General features: G+C 38.9%; 2 non-coding genes across 2 annotated transcripts; one reads left to right on the top strand and one right to left on the bottom strand.

Annotated features, from left to right (window-relative positions):
- Positions 1 to 2,816: 2,816 nt before the first annotated feature.
- On the bottom strand, positions 2,817 to 2,924 carry LOC112726084 (small nucleolar RNA R71). The gene has a single exon (XR_003165152.1). It is a non-coding gene; the product is annotated as a small nucleolar RNA R71 (small nucleolar RNA).
- A 7,172-nt stretch (positions 2,925 to 10,096) lies between these two features.
- On the top strand, positions 10,097 to 10,204 carry LOC112724243 (small nucleolar RNA R71). The gene has a single exon (XR_003163416.1). It is a non-coding gene; the product is annotated as a small nucleolar RNA R71 (small nucleolar RNA).
- The last annotated feature ends 7,279 nt before the right edge of the window (positions 10,205 to 17,483 follow it).

The following is a 17,483-nucleotide window of genomic DNA, read 5'->3' as shown; positions in this document are numbered from 1 at the left end:
TTGACAACGGTGATGTCCTTACATAAAGCCAGCTGATTGGATGAAGACAGCGGGAAAGCAGAGGTTCAGAGGAACGAATGCACCTCTATACGCTAATCTGAAATTCTCACTAATGATATACATAAGTATCTTTATCTTTATTTTCTATTTAGTTATTTATTGTTTATTTTCGAAAACTCCAGAACCATTTGATATCCGCCTGATTGAGATTTACAAGGTGACCATAGCTTGCTTCAAGCCGACAATCTCCGTGGGATCGACCCTTACTCACGTAAGGTTTATTACTTGGATGACCCAGTGCACTTGCTGGTTGGTTGTATCGAAGTTGTGAATGAAAAACGATTTATTAAGATGTGTGTACAGAGTTTCTGGCACCGTTACCTGAGATCACAATTTCGTGCACCAAGTTTTTGGCGCCGTTGCCGGGGATTGTTCGAGTTTGGACAACTGACGGTTCATCTTGTTGCTCAGATTAGGTAATTTTCTTTTTGTTTTATTTTCAAAAATTTTTCAAAAAAATCTTTCAAAAATTTCTCCTTTGTTTTCGAAAAAAATTTTTTAAAATAAAAATTTTTTCAAAAATATATTTTTCTTCAGAATTTTTAAGAATGAATTCTAGTGTTTCATGAAGCATGTTGAAGCCTGGCTGGCTGTAAAGCCATGTCTAATACTTTTGGATAGGAAATGTCAGGCGTGTCATGTCTGAGTTACATACTAAAGCTTGGCTGGCTATTAAGCCATGCCTGACCCTTTGATTGGAGCTTTAGACTAAAGAGCATAAGATTCCTGGAATTCATATTAAAATTTTGGAATCCTTATTTTTCTTTTTCAAAATGATTTTCGAAAAAAAATTAAAAGAAAATACAAAAAAATCATAAAATCAAAAAAATCATAAAATCAAAAAAATAAAAAATATTTCATGTTTCTTGTTTGAGTCTTGAGTCAAGTTGAAAGTTTGGTGTCAATTGCATATTCATCTTGCACTTTTCGAAAAATTCATGCATTCATAGTGTTCTTCATGATCTTCAAGTTGTTCTTGCTAAGTCTTCTTGTTTGATATTGATATTTTCATGTTTTGTGTCTTTTCTTGTTTTTCACATGCATTCATGCATTCATAGTGTCTATACATGAAAAATTTTTAAGTTTGGTGTCTTGCATGTTTTCTTTGCATTAAAAATTTTTCAAAAATAAGTTCTTGATGTTCATCTTGACATTCAAAGTGTTCTTGGTATTCATCTTGACATTCATAGCATTCTTGCATGCATTCATTGTTTTTATCCAAAATTTTCATGCATTGAGTCTTTTTCATGTTTTTCCCTCTCATCATTAAAAATTCAAAAATAAAAAAAAAAATATCTTTCCCTTTTTCACTCATAAATTTCGAAAATTTGGGTTGACTTTTTCAAAAATTTTTAAAATCTAGTTGTTTTTATGAGTCAAATCAAATTTTCAATTTAAAAATCTTATCTTTTTCAAAATCTTTTTCAAAAACCAAATCTTTTTCATTTTTTTGTATTTATTTTTGAAAATTGTAAAAATATTTTTCAAAAATCTTTTTCTTAATTTTATCACATAATTTTCGAAAATATCATCATCAATTAATGTTTTGATTAAAAAATTTCAAGTTTGTTACTTACTTGTTAAGAAAGATTCAAACTTTAAGTTCTAGAATCATATCTTGTGATTTCTTGTGAATCAAGTCATTAATTGTGATTTTAAAAATCAAATCTTTTTCAAAACTAATTTTAATCATATCTTTTCAAAAATATCTTTTGATCTTATCTTTTTTTTCAAAATCATATCTTTTTCAAAAATTTGATTTTAAAATATCTTTTCTAACCTCCTATCTTCTTATCTTTTCAAAATTGATTTTCAAATTTGTTTCAACTAACTAACTAACTTTTTGTTTGTTTCTTATCTTTTTCAAAACCACCTAACTAACTCTCTCTCTCTAATTTTCGAAAATATCTTCCCTCTTTTTCAAAATTTCTTTTTAATTAACTAATTATTTTAAATTTTGGATTTTAATTTTTGAAAATTACTAACTTTTTTCAAAAATCACTAACTCTTTTTCAAAAATAATTTTCGAAAATTCTCCTTCTCTCTCATCTCCTTCTATTCATTTATTCATTTACTAACACTTCATCTCACCAAAAATCCGAACCCTCTCTCTCTGAGTTCAGATTTTCTCTTCTTCTTTTCTTCTACTCACATAAGGGAACCTCTATGCTTGGGCAAAAAGGATCTCTATTATTATTTTTTGTCTGTCCCCTCTTTTTCATATGAGCAGGAGCAAAGACAAGAATATTCTTGTTGAAGCAGACCCTGAACCTTAAAGGACTCTGAAGAGGAAACTATGAGAAGCTAAATTACAACAATCCAGCAAGCACCTTTTAGAAATTTTCGAACAGGAAGAGGAGATGGCAGCCGAAAATAATAATAATGCAAGGAGGATGTTTGGTGACTTTACTGCACCTAATTCCAATTTACATGGAAGAAGCATCTCCATTACTGCCATTGGAGCAAACAATTTTGAGCTGAAACCTCAATTAGTTTCTCTGATATAGCAGAACTACAAGTTTCATGGACTTCCATCTGAAGATCCTTTTCAGTTCTTAACTGAATTCTTGCAGATATGTGATATTGTTAAGACTAATGGAGTAGATCCTGAAGTCTACAGGCTCATGCTTTTCCCTTTTGCTGTGAGAGACAGAGCTAGAATATGGTTGGACTCTCAACCCAAAGATAACCTGAACTCTTGGGATAAGCTGGTCAAGGCTTTCTTAGCCAAGTTCTTTCCTCCTCAAAAGCTGAGTAAGCTTAGAGTGGATGTCCAGACCTTCAGACAGAAAGAAGGTGAATCCCTCTATGAAGCTTGGGAGAGATACAAAGAACTGACCAAAAAGTGTCCTTCTGACATGCTTTCAGAATGGACCATCCTGGATATATTCTATGATGGTCTATCTGAATTGGTTAAAATGTCATTGGATACTTCTGCAGGTGGATCCATTCACCTAAAGAAAATGTCTGCAGAAGCTCAAGAACTCATTGACATGGTTGCTAATAACCAGTTCATGTACACTTCTGAGAGGAATCCTGTGAGTAATGGGACGCCTATGAAGAAGGGAGTTCTTGAAATTGATACTCTGAATGCCATATTGGCTTAGAATAAAATATTGACTCAGCAAGTCAATATGATTTCTCAGAGTCTGAATGGAATGCAAGCTGCATCCAACAGTACTCAAGAGGCATCTTTTGAAGAAGAAGCTTATGATCCTGAAAACCGTGCAATAGCAGAGGTGAATTACATGGGTGAACCTTATGGAAACACCTATAACCCCTTATGGAGAAATCACACAAATTTCTCATGGAAGGATCAACAAAAGCCTCAACAAGGCTTTAATAATGGTGGAAGAAATAGGCTTAACAATAGTAAACCTTTTCCATCATCCACTCAGCAACAGACAGAGAACTCTGAACAAAATACCTCTAATTTAGCAAACTTAGTCTCTGATCTATCTAAGGCCACGGTAAGTTTCATGAATAAAACAAGATCCTCCAATAGAAATTTGGAGGCACAAGTGGGCCAGCTGAGTAAAAGGATCACTGAAATCCCTCCTAGTACTCTCCCAAGCAATACAGAAGAAAATCCAAAAGGAGAGTGCAAGGCCATTGACATAGTCAACACGGCCGAACCTGGAGAGGAAGGGGAGGACGTAAATCCCAGTGAGGAAGACCTCCTGGGACATCCAGTGATCAATAAGGAGTTTCCCTCTGAGGAACCAAAGGAATCTGAGACTCATCTAGAGACCATAGAGATTCCATTGAACCTCCTTATGCCATTCATGAGCTCTGATGAGTATTCCTCTTCTGAAGAAAATGAGTATGTTACTGAAGAGCAAGCTGCCAAGTTTCTTGGTGCAATCATGAAGCTGAATGCCAAATTATTTGGTATTGAGACTTGGGAAGATGAACCTCCCTTGTTCACCAATGAACTAAGTGATCTGGATCAACTGACATTGCCTCAGAAGAAACAGGATCCTGGAAAGTTCGTAATACCTTGTACCATAGGCAACATGATCTTTGAAAAGGCTCTGTGTGACCTTGGTTCAGGGATAAACCTCATGCCCCTCTCTGTAATAGAGAAACTGGGAATCTATGGGGTGCAAGCTGCTAAAATCTCATTAGAGATGGCAGACAAAATTCAAGAAAACAGGCTTATGGACAAGTAGAGGACGTATTAGTAAAGGTCGAAGGCCTTTACATCCCTGCTGATTTCATAGTCCTAGATACTGGGAAGGATGAGGATGAATTCATCATCCTTGGAAGACCCTTCCTAGCCACAGCAAGAGCTGTGATTGATGTTGACAGAGGTGAATTAGTCCTTCAATTGAATAAGGACTCCCTTGTGTTTACAACTCGAGGTCATCCTTCTGTAAATGGTATGCGAAATTGCTACTCAGGTTGTGAATTGTTGTTCGAAATTGATTCCCTGGCAATGGCACCAAAAACGGATGCACAGGACCATGGTCTAAACATATCTTCACAACTTCGCATAACTAACCAGCAAGTGCACTGGGTCGTCCAAGTAATACCTTACGTGAGTAAGGGTCGAATCCCACGGAGATTGTCGGTATGAAGCAAGCTATGGTCACCTTGTAAATCTCAGTCAGGCGGATATCAAATGATTATGGAGTTTTCGAAAATAATATAATAAAACAGGGATAGAAATACTTATGTAAATCATTGGTGAGAGTTTCAGATAAGCGAATAGAGATGCTTTCGTTCCTCTGAACCTCTGCTTTCCTGCTATCTTCATCCAATCAGTCTTACTCCTTTCCATGGCTGGCTTTATGTGATACATCACCACTGTCAATGGCTACTTTCGGTCATCTCTCGGGAAAATGATCCAATGCCCTGTCACGGCACGGCTAATCGTCTGGAGGCATCACCCTTGTCAATGGCTTCATCTTATCCTCTCAGTGAAAATGGTCAACGCACCCTGTCACGGCACGGCTATTCATCTGTCGGTTCTCGATCATGCTGGAATAGGATTTACTATCCTTTTGCGTCTGTCACTAACGCCCTGCAATCGCGAGTTTGGAGCTCGTCACAGTCATCCAATCATTGAATCCTACTCGGAATACCACAGATAAGGTTTAGACCTTCCGGATTCTCTTGGATGCTGCCATCATTCTAGCTTACACCACGAAGATTCTGGTTAGGAGATCTAAGAGATACTCATTCAGTCGAAGGTAGAACGGAGGTGGTTGTCAGGCACGCGTTCATAAGGAATGATGATGATTGTCACGTTCATCACATTTAGATTGAAGTACGAATGAATATCTTAGAAGCGAAATAAGATGAATTGAATAGAAAACAATAGTACTTTGCATTAATCTTTGAGGAACAGCAGAGCTCCACACCTTAATCTATGGAGTGTAGAAACTCTACCGTTAAAAATACATAAGTGAAGGGTCCAGGCATGGCCGAGATGGCCAGCCCCCAAAACGAGATCACAGGATCAGAATACAATCCAGGATCCAGGATGTCTAATACAATAGTGAAATGTCCTATTTATAATAAACTAGCTACTAGGGTTTACAAAAGTAAGTAATTGATGCATAAATCCACTTCCGGGGCCCACTTGGTGTGTGCTTGGGCTGAGCTTTGAGTGTTGCACGTGTAGAGGTCCTTCTTGGAGTTGAACGCCAGCTTTTGTGCCAGTTTGGGCGTTCAACTCTGGTTTTGGCTCTTTTTCTGGCGCTGGATGCCAGATTTGGGTAGAAAGCTGGCGTTGAACGCCAGTTTATGTCGTCTATTCTTGGCCAAAGTATGGACTATTATACGTTGCTGGAAAGCCCTGGATTTCTACTTTCCAACGCAATTGGAAGCGCGCCATTTCGAGTTCTGTAGCTTCAGAAAATCCACTTTGAGTGCAGGGAGGTCAGAATCCAACAGCATCAGCAGTCCTTCTTCAACCTCTGAATCTGATTTCTGCTCAAGTCCCTCAATTTCAGCCAGAAAATACCTGAAATCACAGAAAAACACACAAACTCATAGTAAAGTCCAGAAATGTGAATTTAACATAAAAACTAATGATAACATCCCTAAAAGTAACTAGATCCTACTAAAAACATACTAAAAACAATGCCAAAAAGCGTATAAATTATCTGCTCATCACAACACCAAACTTAAATTGTTGCTTATCCCCAAGCAACGGAAAATCAAATAGGATGAAAAGAAGAGAATATACTATAAATTCCAAACTATCAATGAAACAGAGCTTCAATCATATGAGCGGGACTTATAGCTTTTTGCCTCTTGAATAGTTTTGGCATCTCACTTTATCCATTGAAGTTTAGAATGATTGGCATCTATAGGAAATCAGAGTTCAGATAGTGTTATTGATTCTCCTAGTTCAGTATGATGATTCTTGAACACAGCTTCTTTATGAGTCTTGGCCGTGGCCCTAAGCACTTTGTTTTCCAGTATTACCACCGGATACATAAATGCCACAGACATATAATTGGGTGAACCTTTTCAGATTGTGACTCAGCTTTGCTAAAGTCCCCAATTAAAGGTGTCCAGGGTTCTTAAGCACACTCTTTTTTTTACTTTGGACCTTGACTTTAACCGCTCAGTCTCAAGTTTTCACTTGACACCTACACGCCACAAGCACATGGTTAGGGACAGCTTGGTTTAGCCGCTTAGACCAGGATTTTATTCCTTTAGGCCCTCCTATCCACTGATGCTCAAAGCCTTGGGATCCTTTTTATTTGCCCTTGCCTTCTGGTTTTAAGGGTTATTGGCTTTTTGCTCTTGCCTCTTGGTTTTAAGAGCTTTTGGCTTTTTCTGCTTGCTTTTTTCTTTTTCTTTCTATTTTTTTCGCCTATTTTTTTTTTGCCTATATTTTTTTCTGCAAGCTTTGTTCTTTGCTGCTTTTTCTTGCTTCAAGAATCATTTTTATGATTTTTCAGATTATCAAATAACATGTTTCCTAGTCATCATTCTTTCAAGAGCCAACATATTTAACATTCTTAAACAACAATTTCAAAAGACATATGCACTGTTCAAGCATACATTCAGAAAACAAGAAGCATTGTCACCACATCAATATAATTAAACTAAGTTCAAGGATAAATTCGAAACTCATGTACTTCTTATTCTTTTGAATTAAAACAGTTTTTATTTAAGAGAGGTGATGGATTCATAGGACATTTATAACTTTAAGACAAAGTTACTAACTACTAATGATCATGTAGTAAAGATACAAACATAGATAAGCACATAACATAGAAAACGAAAAACAGAAGAAATAAGAACAAGGAATGAATCCACCTTAGTGATGGTGGCGTTTCCTTCTTGAGGAACCAATGATGTCCTTGAGCTCTTCTATGTCTCTTCCTTGTTTTTGTTGCTCCTCCCTCATTGCTTTTTGATCTTCTCTTATTTCGTGAAGGATGATGGAGTGCTGTTGATGTTCCACCCTTAGTTGCTTCCAATAATTGTGTGGAAGAAAATGTATCCCCTGAGGTATCTCAGGGATCTCTTGATTTGCAGTCAAATGTTCTACCACTGAGCTATAGACCCTTGATGGAAGCTTTTGTTTTCCCTTTCCTCTTTCTAGAGGTTTCTCTGGCCTTGGTTGCCATCAATGGTTATGGAAAAAACAAAAAAGCTATGCTTTTACCACACCAAACTTAAGGATGTTGCTCGCCCTCGAGCAAAAGAAGAAAGAATAGAAGAAGAAGAGATGGATGGATGTGTGTATTCGGCCATATGGGTGGGATTGGGTGGGAGAGAGATGTTGAATTTTGAAGGTAGTGGGTTTATGGATGTGAGTGGTAAATTGAAAATAGAAGGGATGATCACGAATGGAAAGAGAGATGATGAGGTAGGTGGGGATCCTGTAGGTTCCACAGATCCTGAGATGATTCTGTGGGGTCCACAGATCCTGAGATGATCCTGTGGGGTCCACAGATCCTGAGGTGTCAAGGCATTTACATCCTTGCACCAATTTAGGCATATAAAATGCCCTTGCACACAACTCTGGGCGTTCAGCGCCAGGTTGGTGCCCATTTTGGGCGTTCAACGCCCATTTGCTACCTTTTCTGGCATTGAACGCCAGAACCATGCTTGTTCTGGGCGTTCAGCGCTAGGATGCTGCCCATTTTGGGCGTTCAGCGCCAGAACCATGCTCTGTTCTGGCGTTGAACGCCAGGCAGATGCTCCTCCAGGGTGTGATTTTTCTTCTGCTGTTTTTGATTCTGTTTTCAATTTTTATATTTATTTTGTGACTCCACATGATCATGAACCTAATAAAACATGAAAAACAAAAGCTTGACAGTGGCCTCCCAACAAGCGCTTCTTTAATGTCAATAGCTTGACAGTGGGCTCTCATGGAGCCTCACAGATGTTCAGAGCATTGTTGAGACTCTCCAACACCAAACTTAGAGTTTGGATATGGGAGTTCAACACCAAACTTAGAGTTTGGTTGTGGCCTCCCAACACCAAACTTAGAGTTTGACTGTGGGGGCTTGGGTTGACTCTGCTTTGAGAGAAGCTTTTCATGCTTCCTCTTCATGGTTGCAGAGGGAGATCCTTGAGTTTTAAATACAAGGGAGTCCTCATTCCATTGAAGGACTAGTTCACCTCTGTTAACATCAATCACAGCTCTTGCTGTGGCTAGGAAAGGTCTTCCTAGGATGATGGATTCACCCTCTTCCTTTCCAGTATCCAAGACTATGAAATCAGCAGGGATGTAAAGGCCTTCAACCTTTACTAACACGTCCTCTACTTGTCCATAAGCCTGTTTTCTTGAACTGTCTGCCATCTCTAATGAGATTTTAGCGGCTTGCACCCCATAGATTCCCAATTTCTCTATTACAGAGAGGGGCATGAGGTTTATTCCTGAACCAAGGTCACACAGAGCCTTAAAGATCATGGTGCCTATGGTACAGGGTATTATGAACTTTCCAGGATCCTGTCTCTTCTGAGGCAATGTCAGTTGATCCAGATCACTTAGTTCATTGATGAACAAGGGAAGTTTAACTTCCCAAGTATCAATGCGAAATAATTTGGCATTCAGCTTCATGATTGCACCAAGAAACTTGGCAGTTTGCTCTTCAGAAACATCCTCATTCTTTTCAGAAGAGGAATACTCATCAGAGCTCATGAATGGCATAAGGAGGTTCAATGGAATCTCTATGGTCTCTAGATGAGCCTCAGAGTCCTTTGGTTCCTCAGAGGGAAGCTCCTTATTGATCACTGGACGTCCCAGGAGGTCTTCCTCCTTGGGATTCACGTCCTCCTCTCCTTCTTTGGGTTCGGCCATGGAGCTTATGTCAATGGCCTTGCACTCTCCTTTTGGGTTCTCTTCTGTATTACTTGGGAGAGTACTAGGAGGGATTTCAGTGATCCTCTTACTCAGCTGGCCCACTTGTGCTTCCAAATTTCTAATGGAAGACCTTGTTTCATTCATGAAACTTACAGTGGCCTTAGATAGATAAGAGACTAAGTTTGCTAAATTAGAAGTATTTCGTTCAGAGTTCTCTGTCTGTTGCTGAGTGGATGATGGAAAAGGTTTATTATTGTTAAACCTGTTTCTTCCACCATTATTAAAGCCTTGTTGAGGCTTTTGATCCTTCCATGAGAAATTTGGATGATTTCTCCATGATGAGTTATAGGTGTTTCCATAAGGTTCACCTAAGTAATTCATCTCTGCTATTGCAGGGTTCTCAGGATCATAAGCTTCTTCTTCATAAGAAGCCTCTTGAGTACTGTTGGATGCAGCTTGCATTCCATTCAGACTTTGAGAGATCATATTGGCTTGCTGAGTCAATATTTTGTTCTGAGCCAATATGGCATTCAGAGTATCAACTTCAAGAACTCCCTTCTTCATAGGCGTCCCATTATTCACAGGATTCCTTTCAGAAGTGTACATGAACTGGTTATTTGCAACCATGTCAATGAGTTCTTGAGCTTCTGCAGGCGTTTTCTTTAGGTGAATGGATCCACCTGCAGAAGTGTCCAGTGACATCTTTGATAGCTCAGATAAACCATCATAGAATATATCCAGGATGGTCCATTCTGAAAGCATGTCAGAAGGACACTTTTTGGTCAACTGTTTGTATCTTTCCCAAGCTTCATAGAGGGATTCACCTTCTTTCTGTTTGAAAGTTTGAACATCCACTCTAAGCTTGCTCAGCTTTTGAGAAGGAAAGAACTTGGCTAAGAAAGCCGTGACCAGCTTATCCCAAGAGTTCAGGCTATCTTTAGGTTGAGAGTCCAACCATATTCTAGCTCTGTCTCTTACAGCAAAAGGGAAAAGCATGAGCCTGTAGACTTCAGGATCTACTCCATTAGTCTTAACAGTATCACATATCTGCAAGAATTCAGTTAAGAACTGAAAAGGATCTTCAGATGGAAGTCCATGAAACTTGCAGTTCTGCTGCATCAGAGAAACTAATTGAGGTTTCAGCTCAAAGTTGTTTGCTCCAATGGCAGGAATGGAGATGCTTCTTCCATGTAAATTGGAATTAGGTGCAGTAAAGTCACCAAGCATCCTCCTTGCATTATTATTATTTTCAGCTGCCATCTCCTCTTCCTGTTCGAAAATTTCTGAAAGGTTATCTCTGGATTGTTGTAATTTAGCTTCTTTTAATTTTCTCTTCAGAGTCCTTTCAGGTTCTGGATCTGCTTCAACAAGAATGTTCTTGTCCTTGCTCCTGCTCATATGACAAAGAAGAGGGCACAGAAAAATAATAATAATAGAGATCCTTTATACCACAGTATAGGGATCCTTTTGAGTGGGAGAAAAGAGGGAGACAAAGAATGTAATGTAATGGAAGAATCACAACTGTGAGGAGGGTATAGATGTGAGATGAGATGTTAGTAGATGAATGAATAAATAGAATAAGATGGAAGAGGGAGAATTTTCGAAAATATTTTTTGAAAAAGGGTTAGTGATTTTCGAAAATAGTTTTTGAAAAAGGTTAGTAATTTTCGAAAAATTTTGAAATCAAAAATAAAAATAATTAGTTAATTAAAAAGAAATTTTTGAAAAAGAGGGAAGATATTTTCGAAAATTAGAGAGAGATCGTTAGTTAGGTAGTTTTGAAAAAGATAAGAAACAAACAAAAAGTTAGTTAGTTAGTTGAAACAAATTTAAAAAAAGATAAAAAGTTAGGAAGTTAGAAAAGATATTTTGAAATTTTTTTTTATTTTTTTTTGAAAAAGGTATGATGAGAAGATATTTTTGTAAAGATATGATAGGAATTAGTTTTGAAAAAGATTTGATTTTTAAAATCACAATTAATGACTTGATTCACAAGAAATCACAAGATATGATTCTAGAACTTAAAGTTTGAATCTTTCTTAACAAGCAAGTAACAAACTTGAAATTTTTTAATCAAAACATTAATTGATGATGTTATTTTCGAAAATCATGTGAAAAAAGAAAGTAAGAAAATGATTTTTGAAAAATATTTTTGAAATTTTCAAAAATAACTAAGAAATTTGAAAAAGATTTGATTTTTGAAAAAGATTTTGAAAAAGATAAGATTTTCAAATTGAAAATTTGATTTGACTCATAAGAAACAACTTGATTTTAAAAATTTTTGAAAAAGTCAATCCAAATTTTCGAATTTGAGGAGAGAAAAAGGGAAAGATTTTTTTTTATTTTTTAAATTTTTATGATGAAAGAGAAAAAGAAGAAAAATGATGCAATGCATGAAATTTTTAGATCAAAACAATGAATTCATGCAAGAATGCTATGAATGTCAAGATGAACACCAAGAACACTTTGAATGTCAAGATGAACACCAAGAACACATTTTTGAAAAATTTTTAATGCAAAGAAAATATGCAAGACACCAAACTTAGAATTCTTTAATGCTTAGGCACTAAGAATTCAAGAATGCATATGAAAAACAAGAAAAGACACAAAACATGCAAATGCAAAGATCAAACAAGAAGACTTACCAAGAACAACTTGAAGATCATGAAGAATACTATGAATGCATGAATTTTCGAACAATGCAAGATGCATATGCAATTGACACCAAACTTATAACATGACTCAAGACTCAAACAAGAAACAGAAAAATATTTTTATGATTTTCTAATTTTTTTTTGGATTTTTTTTTTCGAAAATTATTATGTGAAAAATAAAAATAAGGATTCCAAAATTTTTAATATGAATTCCAGGAATCTTGCATTCTTAGTCTAAAGCTTCAGTCCAGGAATTAGACATGGCTCACTAGCCAGCCAAGCTTTCAATGAAAGCTCCAGTCCAAAACACAAGACATGGCCAATGGCCAGCCAAGCTTTAGCATGTAAATCAGGAACAGCAGCAGGTGGATTAACAACAACTAGCTTGCTCTTGATAACAAATTGCTGCCTCAGTCCAAATAACTTTAGACATGGCTTTACAGCCAGCCAGGCTTCACATGCTTCATGAAACACTAGAATTCATTCTTAAAAATTTTCAATAAAATTATAAAATTTTTGAAAACATTTTTATTTTTTCGAAAACAAAAGAAAAAATTTTTGAAAGATTTTTTTTTTGAAAGAGTAAACTACCATTTGTACCCACGAAAGTTGAAAACGCTGACATATCTATCCATAGAAAAAGAAAATTACCATTTGTACCCATGAAAAATGATTTTTACATGCAAAATTATCCAAACCCTAAAAAATTACCTAAAATTCCTAAATTACCCTTATCTTCACCACCACACCACCTCCTTCACCCAAATCCCTTTCTAACCCTAACCCTCTTCACCCAGCCACCACCCCTCTTTTCCTTTCTAACACACTCTCACCATTACTTCCCACTCAGTCCCCACCGCTGCTCCAATGGCTCCTTGTCACACCCTCCTTTCTTTCATCCTCACAGTCACAGCAACACTTGCTGCCGCTTCCCCGGAGAAGAAGAGCACCTTCATGGTGCAAGTACACCATGAAGCCAAGCCCTCCATCTTCCCAACCCACAAGCACTGGTATGCTCCCCACTAACCACTCCATCATCCTCATCTACTCATCACCTTACCACCACCACCACCACCACTAACCCCAAATTGCCTCTGTTTCCGTTCTTGCAACCTCCAGTGTCAGTGTCAGTGACCACCCCTCCTTCTCTCCTTCCCTGTCTCGCTCTTGCCAAACAGAGGACCTTCGCACCCACCCCGTCCCTGCTTCGCCGCCGCTAGCAACCCTAGAGCCGCAGTGCCCCTTCTCTTCTTTTCACCGCCGACCACCCTCACCTACCGGGGCTACCTTCTCCTCATCACCGAACCAGTGTCCCTGACGGGCCACCGCGCCAGCCGCCACCACCGCGGTCCCCTTTGCGAACCAAATTCGCGGTGAGCTCTCTCTCTCTCTTTCTGTCTCTTTCACCATTTTTCTTTTCTCACAGAAAAAGTGAATCCAAATACATGAGGCTTCTGTGTTTGATTGTTCAGATTTAATCCTCTCTCCTCACTCTCTTCTCACCTTGGATCTGTGTTCTTTTTTGTCCTATTTCTATTAGCTTTCTCCATGACACCCTTTTCAATGTTTTGTTCCCTCAAACAGCTTCAGATTCAGCTGAAACCAAGATCCAGTTTTGACTCTCACCCATCATCATCCATTTCAAATTCCTCTCTGGGGTGATTTTGATTCCTCCAAAGGTGAAGGTTATGGTGATGAAGGAGTGGCAATGAGGTGGTTTGTGACAGAGGTGATTTGTGGCAGAGAAATGGAGGTTAGATCGGAGAGTGTTCATGTGATGCGAAGAGAGAGATAGGGATGATGGTAGCAGTGGTAATGATAAGGGTATTTTGGGGTTTTTAGATGATTTTTTAAGGTTTGGATAATTTTGCTTGTAAAAATTATTTTTGATGGGTACAAATGGTAATTTCCTTTTTCTATGGGTAGATATGTCAGCGTTTTCAACTTTCGTGGGTACAAATGATAGTTTACTCTTTTTGAAAACTTTTTGAAAACAAAACAAAAAGAAAATTACCTAATCTGAGCAATAGGATGAACCGTCAGTTGTCCAAACTCGAACAATCCCCGGCAACGGCGCCAAAAACTTGGTATGCGAAATTGCTACTCAGGTTGTGAATTGTTGTTCGAAATTGATTCCCTGGCAATGGCACCAAAAACGGATGCACAGGACCATGGTCTAAACATATCTTCACAACTTCACATAACTAACCAGTAAGTGCACTAGGTCGTCCAAGTAATACCTTACGTGAGTAAGGGTCGAATCCCACGGAGATTGTCGGTATGAAGCAAGCTATGGTCACCTTGTAAATCTCAGTCAGGCGGATATCAAATGATTATGGAGTTTTCGAAAATAATATAATAAAACAGGGATAGAAATACTTATGTAAATCATTGGTGAGAGTTTCAGATAAGCGAATAGAGATGCTTTCGTTCCTCTGAACCTCTGCTTTCCTGCTATCTTCATCCAATCAGTCTTACTCCTTTCCATGGCTGGCTTTATGTGATACATCACCACTGTCAATGGCTACTTTCGGTCATCTCTCGGGAAAATGATCCAATGCCCTGTCACGGCACGGCTAATCGTCTGGAGGCATCACCCTTGTCAATGGCTTCATCTTATCCTCTCAGTGAAAATGGTCAACGCACCCTGTCACGGCACGGCTATTCATCTGTCGGTTCTCGATCATGCTGGAATAGGATTTACTATCCTTTTGCGTCTGTCACTAACGCCCTGCAATCGCGAGTTTGGAGCTCGTCACAGTCATCCAATCATTGAATCCTACTCGGAATACCACAGACAAGGTTTAGACCTTCCGGATTCTCTTGGATGCCGCCATCATTCTAGCTTACACCACGAAGATTCTGGTTAGGAGATCTAAGAGATACTCGTTCAGTCGAAGGTAGAACGGAGGTTGTTGTCAGGCACGCGTTCATAGGGAATGATGATGATTGTCACGTTCATCACATTCAGATTAAAGTACGAATGAATATCTTAGAAGCGAAATAAGATGAATTGAATAGAAAACAGTAGTACTTTGCATTAATCTTTGAGGAACAGCAGAGCTCCACACCTTAATCTATGGAGTGTAAAAACTCTACCGTTAAAAATACATAAGTGAAGGGTCCAGGCATGGCCGAGATGGCCAGCCCCCAAAACGAGATCACAAGATCAGAATACAATCCAGGATCCAGGATGTCTAATACAATAGTGAAATGTCCTATTTATAATAAACTAGCTACTAGGGTTTACAAAAGTAAGTAATTGATGCATAAATCCACTTCCGGGGCCCACTTGGTGTGTGCTTGGGCTGAGCTTTGAGTGTTGCACGTGTAGAGGTCCGTCTTGGAGTTGAACGCCAGCTTTTGTGCCAGTTTGGGCGTTCAACTCTGGTTTTGGCTCCTTTTCTGGCGCTGGACTCCAGATTTGGATAGAAAGCTGGCGTTGAACGCCAGTTTACGTCGTCTATTCTTGGCCAAAGTATGGACTATTATACGTTGCTGGAAAGCCCTGGATGTCTACTTTCCAACGCAATTGGAAGCGCGCCATTTCGAGTTTTGTAGCTCCAGAAAATCCACTTTGAGTGCAGGGAGGTCAGAATCCAACAGCATCAGCAGTCCTTCTTCAACCTCTGAATCTGATTTCTGCTCAAGTCCCTCAATTTCAGCCAGAAAATACCTGAAATCACAGAAAAACACACAAACTCATAGTAAAGTCCAGAAATGTGAATTTAACATAAAAACTAATGAAAACATCCCTAAAAGTAACTAGATCCTACTAAAAATATACTAAAAACAATGCCAAAAAGCGTATAAATTATCCGCTCATCAGTAAACATAGAGAGGAAGCATAAAAAGCTTCTCTCACTGCAGAGCCAACCAGAGCCCCCACAGTCAAACTTTAAGTTTGGTGTTGGGAGGCCACAACCAAACTCTAAGTTTGATGTTGAACTCCCATATCCAAACTCTAAGTTTGGTGTTGGGGAGTCTCAACAATGCTCTGAACATCTGTAAGGCTCCATGAGGGCCCACTGTCAAGCTATTGACATTAAAGAAGCGCTTGTTAGGAGGCAACCCAATTTTTATTTATCTAATTTTATTTTTCTTGTTCTTTCATGTTTTATTAGGTTCATGATCATGTGGAGTCACAAAATAAATATAAAAATTGAAAACGGAATCAAAAACAGCAGAAGAAAAATCACCTCCTGGAGGAAGACCTTACTGGCGTTTAAACGCCAGTAAGAAGAATCTGGCTGGCGTTCAACGCCAGAACAGAGCATGGTTCTGGCGCTGAACACCCAAAATGGGCAGCATCTAGGCGTTTGAACGCCAGAATTGCACCCTGGAGAAGAGCTGGCGCTGAACGCCCAGAACAAGCATGGTTCTGGCGTTCAACGCCAGAAATGGGCAACAAATGGGCGTTCAACGCCCAGAACAAGCACCAATCTGGCGCTGAACGCCCAGAGTTGTGTGCAAGGGCATTTTGCATGCCTAATTTGGTGCAAGGTTGTAAATCCTTGAACACCTCAGGATCTGTGGACCCCACAGGATCCCCACCTACCTCCACTCACTTCTTCTCACCCCTCTTTCACACAATCCCATAAATACTCTTCCCCAAAACTCTTCACCAATCACCTCAATCTCTCTTCCCTATCACCACTTCACCACTCACATCCATCCACTCTTCCCCATAAACCTACCTCATAAACTCCACCTACCTTGAAAATCCAAAATCACTTTCCCACCCAAAACCCACCGTTATGGCCGAACCTTACCCCCCTCCCTTCCCTATATATAGCCCTCCATTCTTCCTCATTTTCACACAACACAACCCTCTCTTCCCCTTCTTGGCCGAAACACATCTCTCTCTCCCTCTCCTCCATTTCTTCTTCTTCTTCATCTATTCTTTCTTCTCTTGCTCGAGGGCGAGTAATATTTTAAGTTTGGTGTGGTAAAAGCATAAGCTTTTTGTTTTTCCATTACCATTGATGGCACTTAAGACCGGAGAATCCTCTAGAAAAGGGAAAGGGAAGACAAAAGCTTCCACCTCCGAGTCATGGGAGATGGAAAGATTCATCTCCAAAGCTCATCAATACCACTTCTATGATGTTGTAGTCAAGAAGAAGGTGATCCCCGAGGTCCCTTTCAAGCTCAAGAAGAATGAGTATCTGGAGATCCGACATGAAATCCAAAGAAGAGGTTGGGAAGTTCTAACAAACCCCATCCAACAAGTCGGCGTCCTAATGGTTCAAGAGTTCTATGCCAATGCATGGATCACTAGGAACCATGATCAAAGTAAGAAACCAAACCCAAAGAATTATATTACAATGGTTCGGGGGAAATACTTAGATTTTAGTCCGGAAAATGTGAGGTTGGTGTTTAACTTGCCTATGATGCAAGGAGATGCACGCCCCTACACTAGAAGGGTCAACTTTAATCAAAGGTTGGACCAAGTCCTCATGGACATATGTGTGGAAGGAGCTAAATGGAAG

The sequence above is a fragment of the Arachis hypogaea genome, chromosome 11 (genome assembly GCF_003086295.3).
Source record: "Arachis hypogaea cultivar Tifrunner chromosome 11, arahy.Tifrunner.gnm2.J5K5, whole genome shotgun sequence".
Taxonomy (NCBI): Eukaryota; Viridiplantae; Streptophyta; class Magnoliopsida; order Fabales; family Fabaceae; genus Arachis; species Arachis hypogaea.
The sequence above is the reverse complement of the archived record's forward strand: the minus strand, read 5'-3'. Positions and strand labels throughout refer to the sequence as shown.